Here is an 18,208-nt window from a genome sequence, read left to right as displayed (position 1 = left end):
TCTCCTGCAACCCGTTCCCTTTGTGCTGGATGAAAGAACGTCTCTCCACATGCTCAGTTTTGAGAGATAGGTGTGTGTGAAAGCCGTCCTGCACCTAGCTTGAAGGGAACACAAAGTTTCTTTTCAGTTGCCAACTCTACTCCATACATATATATGGGGAGGTACAAGCTCCAACACGGTTTTACAGTGAAAACGGCAGGCACTTCAAACCGGCACTAGGAAACAGACTGAGAAACCAGAGGAAGTGTTTCTCCTGCAACCCGTTCCGTTTGTGCTGGATGAACGAACGTCTCTCCACATGCTCAGTTTTGAGAGTTAAGTGTGTGTGAAAGCCGTCCTGCACCCAGCTTGAAGGGAACACAAAGTTTCTTTTCAGTTGCCAACTCCACTCCATACATATATATGGGGAGGTACAAGCTCCAACTCGGTTTTACAGTGAAAACGGCAGGCACTTCAAACCGGCACTAGGAAACAGACTGAGAAACCAGAGTAAGTGTTTCTCCTGCAACCCGTTTCCTTTGTGCTGGATGAACAAACGTCTCTCCACATGCTCAGTTCTGAGAGATAAGTGTGTGTGAAAGCCGTCCTGCACCTAGCTTGAAGGGAACACAAAGTTTCTTTTCAGTTGCCAACTCCACTCCATACATATATATGGGGAGTTACAAGCTCCAACTCGGTTTTACAGTGAAAACGGCAGGCACTTCAAACCGGCACTAGGAAACAGACTGAGAAACCAGAGTAAGTGTTTCTCCTGCAACCGGTTCCCTTTGTGCTGGATGAACGAACGTCTCTCCACATGCTCAGTTCTGAGAGATAAGTGTGTGTGAAAGCCGTCCTGCACCTAGCTTGAAGGGAACACAAAGTTTCTTTTCAGTTGCCAACTCCACTCCATACATATATATGGGGAGGTACAAGCTCCAACTCGGTTTTACAGTGAAAACGGCAGGCACTTCAGACCGGCACTAGGAAACAGACTGAGAAACCAGAGTAAGTGTTTCACCTGCAACCCGTTCCGTTTGTGCTGGATGAACGAAAGTCTCTCCACATGCTCAGTTCTGAGAGATAAGTGTGTGTGAAAGCCGTCCTGCACCCAGCTTGAAGGGAACACAAAGTTTCTTTTCAGTTGCCAACTCCACTCCATACATATATATGGGGAGGTACAAGCTCCAACTCGGTTTCACAGTGAAAACGGCAGGCACTTCAAACCGGCACTAGGAAACAGACTGAGAAACCAGAGTAAGTGTTTCTCCTGCAACCCGTTCCCTTTGTGCTGGATGAACGAACGTCTCTCCACATGCTCAGTTCTGAGAGAAAAGTGTGTGTGAAAGCCGTCCTGCACCTAGCTTGAAGGGAACACAAAGTTTCTTTTCAGTTGCCAACTCCACTCCATACATATATATGGGGAGGTACAAGCTCCAACTCGGTTTTACAGTGAAAACGGCAGGCACTTCAAACCGGCACTAGGAAACAGACTGAGAAACCAGAGGAAGTGTTTCTCCTGCAACCCGTTCCGTTTGTGCTGGATGAACGAACGTCTCTCCACATGCTCAGGTTTGAGAGATAAGTGTGTGTGAAAGCCGTCCTGCACCCAGCTTGAAGGGAACACAAAGTTTCTTTTCAGTTGCCAACTCCACTCCATACATATATATGGGGAGGTACAAGCTCCAACTCGGTTTTACAGTGAAAACGGCAGGCACTTCAAACCGGCACTAGGAAACAGACTGAGAAACCAGAGTAAGTGTTTCTCCTGCAACCCGTTCCCTTTGTGCTGGATGAACGAACGTCTCTCCACATGCTCAGTTCTGAGAGATAAGTGTGTGTGAAAGCCGTCCTGCACCTAGCTTGAAGGGAACACAAAGTTTCTTTCCAGTTGCCAACTTCACTCCATACATATATATGGGGAGGTACAAGCTCCAACTCGGTTTTACAGTGAAAAGGGCAGGCACTTCAAACCGGCACTAGGAAACCGACTGAGAAACCAGAGTAAGTGTTTCTCCTGCAACCCGTTCCCTTTGTGCTGGATGAACGAACGTCTCTCCACATGCTCAGTTCTGAGAGATAAGTGTGTGTGAAAGCCGTCCTGCACCTAGCTTGAAGGGAACACAAAGTTTCTTTTCAGTTGCCAACTCCACTCCATACATATATATGGGGAGGTACAAGCTCCAACTCGGTTTTACAGTGAAAACGGCAGGCACTTCAAACCGGCACTAGGAAACAGACTGAGAAACCAGAGTAAGTGTTTCTCCTGCAACCCGTTCCCTTTGTGCTGGATGAACGAACGTCTCTCCACATGCTCAGTTCTGAGAGATAAGTGTGTGTGAAAGCCGTCCTGCACCTAGCTTGAAGGGAACACAAAGTTTCTTTTCAGTTGCCAACTCCACTCCATACATATATATGGGGAGGTACAAGCTCCAACTCGGTTTTACAGTGAAAACGGCAGGCACTTCAAACCGGCACTAGGAATCAGACTGAGAAACCAGAGTAAGTGTTTCTCCTGCAACCCGTTCCCTTTGTGCTGGATGAACGAACGTCTCTCCACATGCTCAGTTCTGAGAGATAAGTGTGTGTGAAAGCCGTCCTGCACCTAGCTTGAAGGGAACACAAAGTTTCTTTTCAGTTGCCAACTCCACTCCATACATATATATGGGGAGGTACAAGCTCCAACTCGGTTTTACAGTGAAAACGGCAGGCACTTCAAACAGGCACTAGGAAACAGACTGAGAATCCAGAGTAAGTGTTTCTCCTGCAAACGGTTCCCTTTGTGCTGGATGAACGAACGTCTCTCCACATGCTCAGTTCTGAGAGATAAGTGTGTGTGAAAGCCGTCCTGCACCTAGCTTGAAGGGAACACAAAGTTTCTTTTCAGTTGCCAACTCCACTCCATACATATATATGGGGAGGTACAAGCTCCAACTCGGTTTTACAGTGAAAACGGCAGGCACTTCAAACCGGCACTAGGACACAGACTGAGAAACCAGACTAAGTGTTTCACCTGCAACCCGTTCCGTTTGTGCTGGATGAACGAACGTCTCTCCACATGCTTAGTTCTGAGACATAATGTGTGTGAAAGCCGTCCTGCACCTAGCTTGAAGGGAACACAAAGTTTCTTTTCAGTTGCCAACTCCACTCCATACATATATATGGGGAGGTACAAGCTCCAACTCGGTTTTACAGTGAAAACGGCAGGCACTTCAAACCGGCACTAGGAAACAGACTGAGAAACCAGAGTAAGTGTTTCTCCTGCAACCCGTTCCCTTTGTGCTGGATGAACGAACGTCTCTCCACATGCTCAGTTCTGAGAGATAAGTGTGTGTGAAAGCCGTCCTGCACCTAGCTTGAAGGGAACACAAAGTTTCTTTTCAGTTGCCAACTCCACTCCATACATATATATGGGGAGGTACAAGCTCCAACTCGGTTTTACAGTGAAAACGGCAGGCACTTCAAACCGGCACTAGGAAACAGACTGAGAAACCAGAGTAAGATTTTCTCCTGCAAACGGTTCCCTTTGTGCTGGATGAACGAACGTCTCTCCACATGCTCAGTTCTGAGAGATAAGTGTGTGTGAAAGCCGTCCTTCACCTAGCTTGAAGGGAACACAAAGTTTCTTTTCAGTTGCCAACTCCACTCCATACATATATATGGGGAGGTACAAGCTCCAACTCGGTTTTACAGTGAAAACGGCAGGCACTTCAAACCGGCACTAGGAAACAGACTGAGAAACCAGAGTAAGTGTTTCACCTGCAACCCGTTCCGTTTGTGCTGGATGAACGAACGTCTCTCCACATGCTTAGTTCTGAGAGATAAGTGTGTGTGAAAGCCGTCCTGCACCTAGCTTGAAGGGAACACAAAGTTTCTTTTCAGTTGCCAACTCCACTCCATACATATATATGGGGAGGTACAAGCTCCAACTCGGTTTTACAGTGAAAACGGCAGGCACTTCAAACCGGCACTAGGAAACAGACTGAGAAACCAGAGTAAGTGTTTCTCCTGCAACCCGTTCCCTTTGTGCTGGATGAACGAACGTCTCTCCACATGCTCAGTTCTGAGAGATAAGTGTGTGTGAAAGCCGTCCTGCACCTAGCTTGAAGGGAACACAAAGTTTCTTTTCAGTTGCCAACTCCACTCCATACATATATATGGGGAGTTACAAGCTCCAACTCGGTTTTACAGTGAAAACGGCAGGCACTTCAAACCGGCACTAGGAAACAGACTGAGAATCCAGAGTAAGATTTTCTCCTGCAAACGGTTCCCTTTGTGCTGGATGAACGAACGTCTCTCCACATGCTCAGGTTTGAGAGATAAGTGTGTGTGAAAGCCGCCCTGCACCCAGGTTGAAGGGAACACAAAGTTTCTTTTCAGTTGCCAACTCCACTCCATACATATATATGGGGAGGTACAAGCTCCAACTCGGTTTTACAGTGAAAACGGCAGGCACTTCAAACCGGCACTAGGAAACAGACTGAGAAACCAGAGTAAGTGTTTCTCCTGCAACCCGTTCCCTTTGTGCTGGATGAACGAACGTCTCTCCACATGCTCAGTTCTGAGAGATAAGTGTGTGTGAAAGCCGTCCTGCACCTAGCTTAAAGGGAACACAAAGTTTCTTTCCAGTTGCCAACTCCACTCCATACATATATATGGGTAGGTACAAGCTCCAACTCGGTTTTACAGTGAAAAGGGCAGGCACTTCAAACCGGCACTAGGAAACCGACTGAGAAACCAGAGTAAGTGTTTCTCCTGCAACCCGTTCCCTTTGTGCTGGATGAACGAACGTCTCTCCACATGCTCAGTTCTGAGAGATAAGTGTGTGTGAAAGCCGTCCTGCACCTAGCTTGAAGGGAACACAAAGTTTCTTTTCAGTTGCCAACTCCACTCCATACATAAATATGGGGAGGTACAAGCTCCAACTCGGTTTTACAGTGAAAACGGCAGGCACTTCAAACCGGCACTAGGAAACAGACTGAGAAACCAGAGTAAGTGTTTCTCCTGCAACCCGTTCCCTTTGTGCTGGATGAACGAACGTCTCTCCACATGCTCAGTTCTGAGAGATAAGTGTGTGTGAAAGCCGTCCTGCACCTAGCTTGAAGGGAACACAAAGTTTCTTTTCAGTTGCCAACTCCACTCCATACATATATATGGGGAGTTACAAGCTCCAACTCGGTTTTACAGTGAAAACGGCAGGCACTTCAAACCGGCACTAGGAATCAGACTGAGAAACCAGAGTAAGTGTTTCTCCTGCAACCCGTTCCCTTTGTGCTGGATGAACGAACGTCTCTCCACATGCTCAGTTCTGAGAGATAAGTGTGTGTGAAAGCCGTCCTGCACCTAGCTTGAAGGGAACACAAAGTTTCTTTTCAGTTGCCAACTCCACTCCATACATATATATGGGGAGGTACAAGCTCCAACTCGGTTTTACAGTGAAAACGGCAGGCACTTCAAACAGGCACTAGGAAACAGACTGAGAAACCAGAGTAAGTGTTTCTCCTGCAAACGGTTCCCTTTGTGCTGGATGAACGAACGTCTCTCCACATGCTCAGTTCTGAGAGATAAGTGTGTGTGAAAGCCGTCCTGCACATAGCTTGAAGGGAACACAAAGTTTCTTTTCAGTTGCCAACTCCACTCCATACATATATATGGGGAGGTACAAGCTCCAACTCGGTTTTACAGTGAAAATGGCAGGCACTTCAAACCGGCACTAGGACACAGACTGAGAAACCAGACTAAGTGTTTCACCTGCAACCCGTTCCGTTTGTGCTGGATGAACGAACGTCTCTCCACATGCTTAGTTCTGAGAGATAATGTGTGTGAAAGCCGTCCTGCACCTAGCTTGAAGGGAACACAAAGTTTCTTTTCAGTTGCCAACTCCACTCCATACATATATATGGGGAGGTACAAGCTCCAACTCGGTTTTACAGTGAAAACGGCAGGCACTTCAAACCGGCACTAGGAAACAGACTGAGAAACCAGAGTAAGTGTTTCTCCTGCAACCCGTTCCCTTTGTGCTGGATGAACGAACGTCTCTCCACATGCTCAGTTCTGAGAGATAAGTGTGTGTGAAAGCCGTCCTGCACCTAGCTTGAAGGGAACACAAAGTTTCTTTTCAGTTGCCAACTCCACTCCATACATATATATGGGGAGGTACAAGCTCCAACTCGGTTTTACAGTGAAAACGGCAGGCACTTCAAACCGGCACTAGGAAACAGACTGAGAAACCAGAGTAAGATTTTCTCCTGCAAACGGTTCCCTTTGTGCTGGATGAACGAACGTCTCTCCACATGCTCAGTTCTGAGAGATAAGTGTGTGTGAAAGCCGTCCTTCACCTAGCTTGAAGGGAACACAAAGTTTCTTTTCAGTTGCCAACTCCACTCCATACATATATATGGGGAGGTACAAGCTCCAACTCGGTTTTACAGTGAAAACGGCAGGCACTTCAAACCGGCACTAGGAAACAGACTGAGAAACCAGAGTAAGTGTTTCACCTGCAACCCGTTCCGTTTGTGCTGGATGAACGAACGTCTCTCCACATGCTCAGTTCTGAGAGATAAGTGTGTGTGAAAGCCGTCCTGCACCTAGCTTGAAGGGAACACAAAGTTTCTTTTCAGTTGCCAACTCCACTCCATACATATATATGGGGAGGTACAAGCTCCAACTCGGTTTTACAGTGAAAACGGCAGGCACTTCAAACCGGCACTAGGAAACAGACTGAGAAACCAGAGTAAGTGTTTCTCCTGCAACCCGTTCCCTTTGTGCTGGATGAACGAACGTCTCTCCACATGCTCAGTTCTGAGAGATAAGTGTGTGTGAAAGCCGTCCTGCACCTAGCTTGAAGGGAACACAAAGTTTCTTTTCAGTTGCCAACTCCACTCCATACATATATATGGGGAGGTACAAGCTCCAACTCGGTTTTACAGTGAAAACGGCAGGCACTTCAAACCGGCACTAGGAAACAGACTGAGAAACCAGAGTAAGATTTTCTCCTGCAAACGGTTCCCTTTGTGCTGGATGAACGAACGTCTCTCCACATGCTCAGTTCTGAGAGATAAGTGTGTGTGAAAGCCGTCCTTCACTTAGCTTGAAGGGAACACAAAGTTTCTTTTCAGTTGCTAACTCCACTCCATACATATATATGGGGAGGTACAAGCTCCAACTCGGTTTTACAGTGAAAACGGCAGGCACTTCAAACCGGCACTAGGAAACAGACTGAGAAACCAGAGTAAGTGTTTCACCTGCAACCCGTTCCGTTTGTGCTGGATGAACGAACGTCTCTCCACATGCTTAGTTCTGAGAGATAAGTGTGTGTGAAAGCCGTCCTGCACCTAGCTTGAAGGGAACACAAAGTTTCTTTTCAGTTGCCAACTCCACTCCATACATATATATGGGGAGGTACAAGCTCCAACTCGGTTTTACAGTGAAAACGGCAGGCACTTCAAACCGGCACTAGGAAACAGACTGAGAAACCAGAGTAAGTGTTTCTCCTGCAACCCGTTCCCTTTGTGCTGGATGAACGAACGTCTCTCCACATGCTCAGTTCTGAGAGATAAGTGTGTGTGAAAGCCGTCCTGCACCTAGCTTGAAGGGAACACAAAGTTTCTTTTCAGTTGCCAACTCCACTCCATACATATATATGGGGAGGTACAAGCTCCAACTCGGTTTTACAGTGAAAACGGCAGGCACTTCAAACCGGCACTAGGAAACAGACTGAGAAACCAGAGTAAGTGTTTCACCTGCAACCCGTTCCGTTTGTGCTGGATGAAAGAACGTCTCTCCACATGCTTAGTTCTGAGAGATAAGTGTGTGTGAAAGCCGTCCTGCACCTAGCTTGAAGGGAACACAAAGTTTCTTTTCAGTTGCCAACTCCAATCCATACATATATATGGGGAGTTACAAGCTCCAACTCGGTTTTACAGTGAAAACGGCAGGCACTTCAAACCGGCACTAGGAAACAGACTGAGAAACCAGAGTAAGTGTTTCTCCTGCAACCCGTTCCCTTTGTGCTGGTTGAACGAACGTCTCTCCACATGCTCAGTTCTGAGAGATAAGTGTGTGTGAAAGCCGTCCTGCACCTAGCTTGAAGGGAACACAAAGTTTCTTTTCAGTTGCCAACTCCACTCCATACATATATATGGTGAGGTACAAGCTCCAATTCGGTTTCACAGTGAAAACGGCAGGCACTTCAAACCGGCACTAGGAAACAGACTGAGAAACCAGAGTAAGTGTTTCTCCTGCAACCCGTTCCCTTTGTGCTGGATGAACGAACGTCTCTCCACATGCTCAGTTCTGAGAGATAAGTGTGTGTGAAAGCCGTCCTGCCCCTAGCTTGAAGGGAACACAAAGTTTCTTTTCAGTTGCCAACTCCACTCCATACATATATATGGGGAGTTACAAGCTCCAACTCGGTTTTACAGTGAAAACGGCAGGCACTTCAAACCGGCACTAGGAAACAGACTGAGAAACCAGAGTAAGTGTTTCTCCTGCAACCCGTTCCCTTTGTGCTGGATGAACGAACGTCTCTCCACATGCTCAGTTCTGAGAGATAAGTGTGTGTGAAAGCCGTCCTGCACCTAGCTTGAAGGGAACACAAAGTTTCTTTTCAGTTGCCAACTCCACTCCATACATATATATGGGGAGGTACAAGCCCCAACTCGGTTTTACAGTGAAAACGGCAGGCACTTCAAACCGGCACTAGGAAACAGACTGAGAAACCAGAGTAAGTGTTTCTCCTGCAACCCGTTCCATTTGTGCTGGATGAACGAACGTCTCTCCACATGCTCAGTTCTGAGAGATAAGTGTGTGTGAAAGCCGTCCTTCACCTAGCTTGAAGGGAACACAAAGTTTCTTTCAAGTTGCAAACTCCACTCCATACATATATATGGGGAGGTACAAGCTCCAACTCGGTTTTACAGTGAAAACGGCAGGCACTTCAAACCGGCACTAGGAAACAGACTGAGAAACCAGAGTAAGTGTTTCTCCTGCAACCCGTTCCGTTTGTGCTGGATGAATGAACGTCTCTCCACATGCTCAGTTCTGAGAGATAAGTGTGTGTGAAAGCCGTCCTGCACCTAGCTTGAAGGGAACACAAAGTTTCTTTTCAGTTGCCAACTCCACTCCATACATATATATGGGGAGGTACAAGCTCCAACTCGGTTTTACAGTGAAAACGGCAGGCACTTCTAACCGGCACTAGGAAACAGACTGAGAAACCAGAGTAAGTGTTTCTCCTGCAACCGGTTCCCTTTGTGCTGGATGAACGAACGTCTCTCCACATGCTCAGTTCTGAGAGATAAGTGTGTGTGAAAGCCGTCCTGCACCTAGCTTGAAGGGAACACAAAGTTTCTTTTCAGTTGCCAACTCCACTCCATACATATATATGGGGAGGTACAAGCTCCAACTCGGTTTTACAGTGAAAACGGCAGGCACTTCAAACCGGCACTAGGAAACAGACTGAGAAACCAGAGAAAGTGTTTCACCTGCAACCCGTTCCGTTTGTGCTGGATGAACGAACGTCTCTCCACATGCTCAGTTCTGAGAGATAAGTGTGTGTGAAAGCCGTCCTGCACCTAGCTTGAAGGGAACACAAAGTTTCTTTTCAGTTGCCAACTCCACTCCATACATATATATGGGGAGGTACAAGCTCCAACTCGGTTTTACAGTGAAAACGGCAGGCACTTCAAACCGGCACTAGGAAACCGACTGAGAAACCAGAGTAAGTGTTTCTCCTGCAACCCGTTCCCTTTGTGCTGGATGAACGAACGTCTCTCCACATGCTCAGTTCTGAGAGATAAGTGTGTGTGAAAGCCGTCCTGCACCTAGCTTGAAGGGAACACAAAGTTTCTTTTCAGTTGCCAACTCCACTCCATACATATATATGGGGAGGTACAAGCTCCAACTCGGTTTTACAGTGAAAACGGCAGGCACTTCAAACCGGCACTAGGAAACAGACTGAGAAACCAGAGTAAGTGTTTCTCCTGCAACCCGTTCCGTTTGTGCTGGATGAACGAACGTCTCTCCACATGCTCAGTTCTGAGAGATAAGTGTGTGTGAAAGCCATCCTGCACCTAGCTTGAAGGGAACACAAAGTTTCTTTTCAGTTGCCAACTCCACCCCATACATATATATGGGGAGGTACAAGCTCCAACTCGGTTTTACAGTGAAAACGGCAGGCACTTCAAACCGGCACTAGGAAACAGACTGAGAATCCAGAGTAAGTGTTTCTCCTGAAACCCGTTCCCTTTGTGCTGGATGAACGAACGTCTCTCCACATGCTCAGTTCTGAGAGATAAGTGTGTGTGAAAGCCGTCCTGCACCTAGCTTGAAGGGAACCCAAAGTTTCTTTTCAGTTGCCAACTCCACTCCATACATATATATGGGGAAGTACAAGCTCCAACTCGGTTTTACAGTGAAAACGGCAGGCACTTCAAACCGGCACTAGGAAACCGACTGAGAAACCAGAGTAAGTGTTTCTCCTGCAACCCGTTCCCTTTGTGCTGGATGAACGAACGTCTCTCCACATGCTCAGTTCTGAGAGATAAGTGTGTGTGAAAGCCGTCCTGCACCTAGCTTGAAGGGAACACAAAGTTTCTTTTCAGTTGCCAACTCCACCCCATACATATATATGGGGAGGTACAAGCTCCAACTCGGTTTTACAGTGAAAACGGAAGGCACTTCAAACCGGCACTAGGAAACAGACTGAGAAACCAGAGTAAGTGTTTCTCCTGCAACCGGTTCCCTTTGTGCTGGATGAACGAACGTCTCTCCACATGCTCAGTTCTGAGAGATAAGTGTGTGTGAAAACCGTCCTGCACCTAGCTTGAAGGGAACACAAAGTTTCTTTTCAGTTGCCAACTCCACTCCATACATATATATGGGGAGGTACAAGCTCCAACTCGGTTTTACAGTGAAAACGGCAGGCACTTCAAACCGGCACTAGGAAACAGACTGAGAAACCAGAGTAAGTGTTTCTCCTGCAACCCGTTCCCTTTGTGCTGGATGAACGAACGTCTCTCCACATGCTCAGTTCTGAGAGATAAGTGTGTGTGAAAGCCGTCCTGCACCTAGCTTGAAGGGAACACAAAGTTTCTTTTCAGTTGCCAACTCCACCCCATACATATATATGGGGAGGTACAAGCTCCAACTCGGTTTTACAGTGAAAACGGCAGGCACTTCAAACCGGCACTAGGAAACAGACTGAGAAACCAGAGTAAGTGTTTCTCCTGCAACCCGTTCCCTTTGTGCTGGATGAACGAACGTCTCTCCACATGCTCAGTTCTGAGAGATAAGTGTGTGTGAAAGCCGTCCTGCACCTAGCTTGAAGGGAACACAAAGTTTCTTTTCAGTTGCCAACTCCACTCCATACATATATATGGGGAGGTACAAGCTCCAACTCGGTTTTACAGAGAAAACGGCAGGCACTTCAAACCGGCACTAGGAAACCGACTGAGAAACCAGAGTAAGTGTTTCTCCTGCAACCCGTTCCCTTGTGCTGGATGAACGAACGTCTCTCCACATGCTCAGTTCTGAGAGATAAGTGTGTGTGAAAGCCGTCCTGCACCTAGCTTGAAGGGAACACAAAGTTTCTTTTCAGTTGCCAACTCCACTCCATACATATATATGGGGAGGTACAAGCTCCAACTCGGTTTTACAGTGAAAACGGCAGGCACTTCAAACCGGCACTAGGAAACAGACTGAGAAACCAGAGTAAGTGTTTCTCCTGCAACCGGTTGCCTTTGTGCTGGATGAACGAACGTCTCTCCACATGCTCAGTTCTGAGAGATAAGTGTGTGTGAAAGCCATCCTGCACCTAGCTTGAAGGGAACACAAAGTTTCTTTTCAGTTGCCAACTCCACTCCATACATATATATGGGGAGGTACAAGCTCCAACTCGGTTTTACAGTGAAAACGGCAGGCACTTCAAACCGGCACTAGGAAACAGACTGAGAAACCAGAGTAAGTGTTTCACCTGCAACCCGTTCCGTTTGTGCTGGATGAACGAACGTCTCTCCACATGCTCAGTTCTGAGAGATAAGTGTGTGTGAAAGCCGTCCTGCACCTAGCTTGAAGGGAACACAAAGTTTCTTTTCAGTTGCCAACTCCACTCCATACATATATATGGGGAGGTACAAGCTCCAACTCGGTTTTACAGTGAAAACGGCAGGCACTTCAAACCGGCACTAGGAAACAGACTGAGAAACCAGAGTAAGTGTTTCTCCTGCAACCCGTTCCCTTTGTGCTGGATGAACGAACGTCTCTCCACATGCTCAGTTCTGAGAGATAAGTGTGTGTGAAAGCCGTCCTGCACCTAGCTTGAAGGGAACACAAAGTTTCTTTTCAGTTGCCAACTCCACTCCATACATATATATGGGTAGGTACAAGCTCCAACTCGGTTTTACAGTGAAAAGGGCAGGCACTTCAAACCGGCACTAGGAAACCGACTGAGAAACCAGAGTAAGTGTTTCTCCTGCAACCCGTTCCCTTTGTGCTGGATGAACGAACGTCTCTCCACATGCTCAGTTCTGAGAGATAAGTGTGTGTGAAAGCCGTCCTGCACCTAGCTTGAAGGGAACACAAAGTTTCTTTTCAGTTGCCAACTCCACTCCATACATATATATGGGGAGGTACAAGCTCCAACTCGGTTTTACAGTGAAAACGGCAGGCACTTCAAACCGGCACTAGGAAACAGACTGAGAAACCAGAGTAAGTGTTTCTCCTGCAACCCGTTCCGTTTGTGCTGGATGAACGAACGTCTCTCCACATGCTCAGTTCTGAGAGATAAGTGTGTGTGAAAGCCGTCCTGCACCTAGCTTGAAGGGAACACAAAGTTTCTTTTCAGTTGCCAACTCCACTCCATACATATATATGGGGAGGTACAAGCTCCAACTCGGTTTTACAGTGAAAACGGCAGGCACTTCAAACCGGCACTAGGAAACAGACTGAGAAACCAGAGTAAGTGTTTCTCCTGCAACCCGTTCCCTTTGTGCTGGATGAACGAACGTCTCTCCACATGCTCAGTTCTGAGAGATAAGTGTGTGTGTAAGCCGTCCTGCACCTAGCTTGAAGGGAACACACAGTTTCTTTTCAGTTGCCAACTCCACCCCATACATATATATGGGGAGGTACAAGCTCCAACTCGGTTTTACAGTGAAAACGGCAGGCACTTCAAACCGGCACTAGGAAACAGACTGAGAAACCAGAGTAAGTGTTTCTCCTGCAACCCGTTCCCTTTGTGCTGGATGAACGAACGTCTCTCCACATGCTCAGTTCTGAGAGATAAGTGTGTGTGAAAGCCGTCCTGCACCTAGCTTGAAGGGAACACAAAGTTTCTTTTCAGTTGCCAACTCCACTCCATACATATATATGGGGAGGTACAAGCTCCAACTCGGTTTTACAGTGAAAACGGCAGGCACTTCAAACCGGCACTAGGAAACAGACTGAGAAACCAGAGTAAGTGTTTCTCCTGCAACCCGTTCCCTTTGTGCTGGATGAACGAACGTCTCTCCACATGCTCAGTTCTGAGAGATAAGTGTGTGTGAAAGCCGTCCTGCACCTAGCTTGAAGGGAACACAAAGTTTCTTTTCAGTTGCCAACTCCACTCCATACATATATATGGGGAGGTACAAGCTCCAACTCGGTTTTACAGTGAAAACGGCAGGCACTTCAAATCGGCACTAGGAAACAGACTGAGAAACCAGAGTAAGTGTTTCTCCTGCAACCTGTTCCGTTTGTGCTGGATGAACGAACGTCTCTCCACATGCTCAGTTCTGAGAGATAAGTGAGTGTGAAAGCCGTCCTGCACCTAGCTTGAAGGGAACACAAAGTTTCTTTTCAGTTACCAACTCCACTCCATACATATATATGGGGAGGTACAAGCTCCAACTCGGTTTTACAGTGAAAACGGCAGGCACTTCAAACCGGCACTAGGAAACAGACTGAGAAACCAGAGTAAGTGTTTCTCCTGCAACCCGTTCCCTTTGTGCTGGATGAACGAACGTCTCTCCACATGCTCAGTTCTGAGAGATAAGTGTGTGTGAAAGCCGTCCTGCACCTAGCTTGAAGGGAACACAAAGTTTCTTTTCAGTTGCCAACTCCACTCCATACATATATATGGGGAGGTACAAGCTCCAACTCGGATTTACAGTGAAAACGGCAGGTACTTCAAATCGGCACTAGGAAACAGACTGAGAAACCAGAGTAAGTGTTTCTCCTGCAACCTGTTCCGTTTGTGCTGGATGAACGAACGTCTCTCCACATGCTCAGTTCTGAGAGATAAGTGTGTGTGAAAGCCGTCCTGCACCTAGCTTGAAGGGAACACAAAGTTTCTTTTCAGTTGCCAACTCCACTCCATACATATATATGGGGTGGTACAAGCTCCAACTCGGTTTTACAGTGAAAACGGCAGGCACTTCAAACCGGCACTAGGAAACAGACTGAGAAACCAGAGTAAGTGTTTCTCCTGCAACCCGTTCCCTTTGTGCTGGATGAACGAACGTCTCTCCACATGCTCAGTTCTGAGAGATAAGTGTGTGTGAAAGCCGTCCTGCACCTAGCTTGAAGGGAACACAAAGTTTCTTTTCAGTTGCCAACTCCACCCCATACATATATATGGGGAGGTACAAGCTCCAACTCGGTTTTACAGTGAAAACGGCAGGCACTTCAAACCGGCACTAGGAAACAGACTGAGAAACCAGAGTAAGTGTTTCTCCTGCAACCCGTTCCCTTTGTGCTGGATGAACGAACGTCTCTCCACATGCTCAATTCTGAGAGATAAGTGTGTGTGAAAGCCGTCCTGCACCTAGCTTGAAGGGAACACAAAGTTTCTTTTCAGTTGCCAACTCCACTCCATACATATATATGGGGAGGTACAAGCTCCAACTCGGTTTTACAGTGAAAACGGCAGGCACTTCAAACCGGCAATAGGAAACCGACTGAGAAACCAGAGTAAGTGTTTCTCCCGCAACCCGTTCCCTTTGTGCTGGATGAACGAACGTCTCTCCACATGCTCAGTTCTGAGAGATAAGTGTGTGTGAAAGCCGTCCTGCACCTAGCTTGAAGGGAACACAAAGTTTCTTTTCAGTTGCCAACTCCACTCCATACATATATATGGGGAGGTACAAGCTCCAACTCGGTTTTACAGTGAAAACGGCAGGCACTTCAAATCGGCACTAGGAAACAGACTGAGAAACCAGAGTAAGTGTTTCTTCTGCAACCCGTTCCGATTGTGCTGAATGAACGATCGTCTCTCCACATGCTCAGTTCTGAGAGATAAGTGTGTGTGAAAGCCGTCCTGCACCTAGCTTGAAGGGAACACAAAGTTTCTTTTCAGTTGCCAACTCCACTCCATACATATATATGGGGAGGTACAAGCTCCAACTCGGTTTTACAGTGAAAACGGCAGGCACTTCAAACCGGCACTAGGAAACAGACTGAGAAACCAGAGTAAGTGTTTCTCCTGCAACCCGTTCCCTTTGTGCTGGATGAACGAACGTCTCTCCACATGCTCAGTTCTGAGAGATAAGTGTGTGTGAAAGCCGTCCTGCACCTAGCTTGAAGGGAACACAAAGTTTCTTTTCAGTTGCCAACTCCACCATATATATATATATATGGGGAGGTACAAGCTCCAACTCGGTTTTACAGTGAAAACGGCAGTCACTTCAAACCGGCACTAGGAAACAGACTGAGAAACCAGAGTAAGTGTTTCTCCTGCAACCGGTTCCCTTTGTGCTGGATGAACGAACGTCTCTCCACATGCTCAGTTCTGAGTGATAAGTGTGTGTGAAAGCCGTCCTGCACCTAGCTTGAAGGGAACACAAAGTTTCTTTTCAGTTGCCAACTCCACTCCATACATATATATGGGGAGGTACAAGCTCCAACTCGGTTTTACAGTGAAAACGGCAGGCACTTCAAACCGGCACTAGGAAACAGACTGAGAAACCAGAGTAAGTGTTTCTCCTGCAACCCGTTCCGTTTGTGCTGGATGAACGAACGTCTCTCCACATGCTCAGTTCTGAGAGATAAGTGTGTGTGAAAGCCGTCCTGCACCTAGCTTGAAGGGAACACAAAGTTTCTTTTCAGTTGCCAACTCCAACCCATATATATATATATGGGGAGGTACAAGCTCCAACTCGGTTTTACAGTGAAAATGGCAGGCACTTCAAACCGGCACTAGGAAACAGACTGAGAAACCAGAGTAAGTGTTTCTCCTGCAACCCGTTCCCTTTGTGCTGGATGAACGATCGTCTCTCCACATGCTCAGTTCTGAGAGATAAGTGTGTGTGAAAGCCGTCCTGCACCTAGCTTGAAGGGAACACAAAGTTTCTTTTCAGTTGCCAACTCCACTCCATACATATATATGGGGAGGTACAAGCTCCAACTCGGTTTTACAGTGAAAACGGCAGGCACTTCAAATCGGCACTAGTAAACAGACTGAGAAACCAGAGTAAGTGTTTCTCCTGCAACCCGTTCCGTTTGTGCTGGATGAACGAACGTCTCTCCACATGCTCAGTTCTGAGAGATAAGTGTGTGTGAAAGCCGTCCTGCACCTAGCTTGAAGGGAACACAAAGTTTCTTTTCAGTTGCCAACTCCACTCCATACATATATATGGGGAGGTACAAGCTCCAACTCGGTTTTACAGTGAAAACGGCAGGCACTTCAAACCGGCACTAGGAAACCGACTGAGAAACCAGAGTAAGTGTTTCTCCTGCAACCCGTTCCCTTTGTGCTGGATGAACGAACGTCTCTCCACATGCTCAGTTCTGAGAGATAAGTGTGTGTGAAAGCCGTCCTGCACCTAGCTTGAAGGGAACACAAAGTTTCTTTTCAGTTGCCAAATCCACTCCATACATATATATGGGGAGGTACAAGCTCCAACTCGGTTTTACAGTGAAAACGGCAGGCACTTCAAACCGGCACTAGGAAACAGACTGAGAAACCAGAGTAAGTGTTTCTCCTGCAACCCGTTCCGTTTGTGCTGGATGAACGAACGTCTCTCCACATGCTTAGTTCTGAGAGATAAGTGTGTGTGAAAGCCGTCCTGCACCTAGCTTGAAGGGAACACAAAGTTTCTTTTCAGTTGCCAACTCCACTCCATACATATATATGGGGAGGTACAAGCTCCAACTCGGTTTTACAGTGAAAACGGCAGGCACTTCAAACCGGCACTAGGAAACAGACTGAGAAACCAGAGTAAGTGTTTCTCCTGCAACCGGTTCCCTTTGTGCTGGATGAACGAACGTATCTCCACATGCTCAGTTCTGAGAGATAAGTGTGTGTGAAAGCCGTCCTGCACCTAGCTTGAAGGGAACACAAAGTTTCTTTTCAGTTGCCAACTCCACTCCATACATATATATGGGGAGGTACAAGCTCCAACTCGGTTTTACAGTGAAAACGGCAGGCACTTCAAACCGGCACTAGGAAACAGACTGAGAAACCAGAGAAAGTGTTTCTCCTGCAACCCGTTCCGTTTGTGCTGGATGAACGAACGTCTCTCCACATGCTCAGTTCTGAGAGATAAGTGTGTGTGAAAGCCGTCCTGCACCTAGCTTGAAGGGAACACAAAGTTTCTTTTCAGTTGCCAACTCCACTCCATACATATATATGGGGAGGTACAAGCTCCAACTCGGTTTTACAGTGAAAACGGCAGGCACTTCAAACCGGCACTAGGAAACAGACTGAGAAACCAGAGTAAGTGTTTCTCCTGCAACCCGTTCCCTTTGTGCTGGATGAACGAACGTCTCTCCACATGCTCAGTTCTGAGAGATAAGTGTGTGTGAAAGCCGTCCTGCACCTAGCTTGAAGGGAACACAAAGTTTCTTTTCAGTTGCCAACTCCACTCCATACATATATATGGGGAGGTACAAGCTCCAACTCGGTTTTACAGTGAAAACGGCAGGCACTTCAAACCGGCACTAGGAAACAGACTGAGAAACCAGAGTAAGTGTTTCACCTGCAACCCGTTCCGTTTGTGCTGGATGAAAGAACGTCTCTCCACATGCTTAATTCTGAGAGATAAGTGTTTGTGAAAGCCGTCCTGCACCTAGCTTGAAGGGAACACAAAGTTTCTTTTCAGTTGCCAACACCACTCCATACATATATATGGGGAGGTACAAGCTCCAACTCGGTTTTACAGTGAAAAGGGCAGGCACTTCAAACCGGCACTAGGAAACAGACTGAGAAACCAGAGTAAGTGTTTCTCCTGCAACCGGTTCCCTTTGTGCTGGA

Source organism: Vicugna pacos, chromosome 11, assembly GCF_048564905.1.
Source record: "Vicugna pacos chromosome 11, VicPac4, whole genome shotgun sequence".
Lineage (NCBI taxonomy): Eukaryota > Metazoa > Chordata > Mammalia > Artiodactyla > Camelidae > Vicugna > Vicugna pacos.
This window is presented reverse-complemented; position numbering follows the sequence as displayed.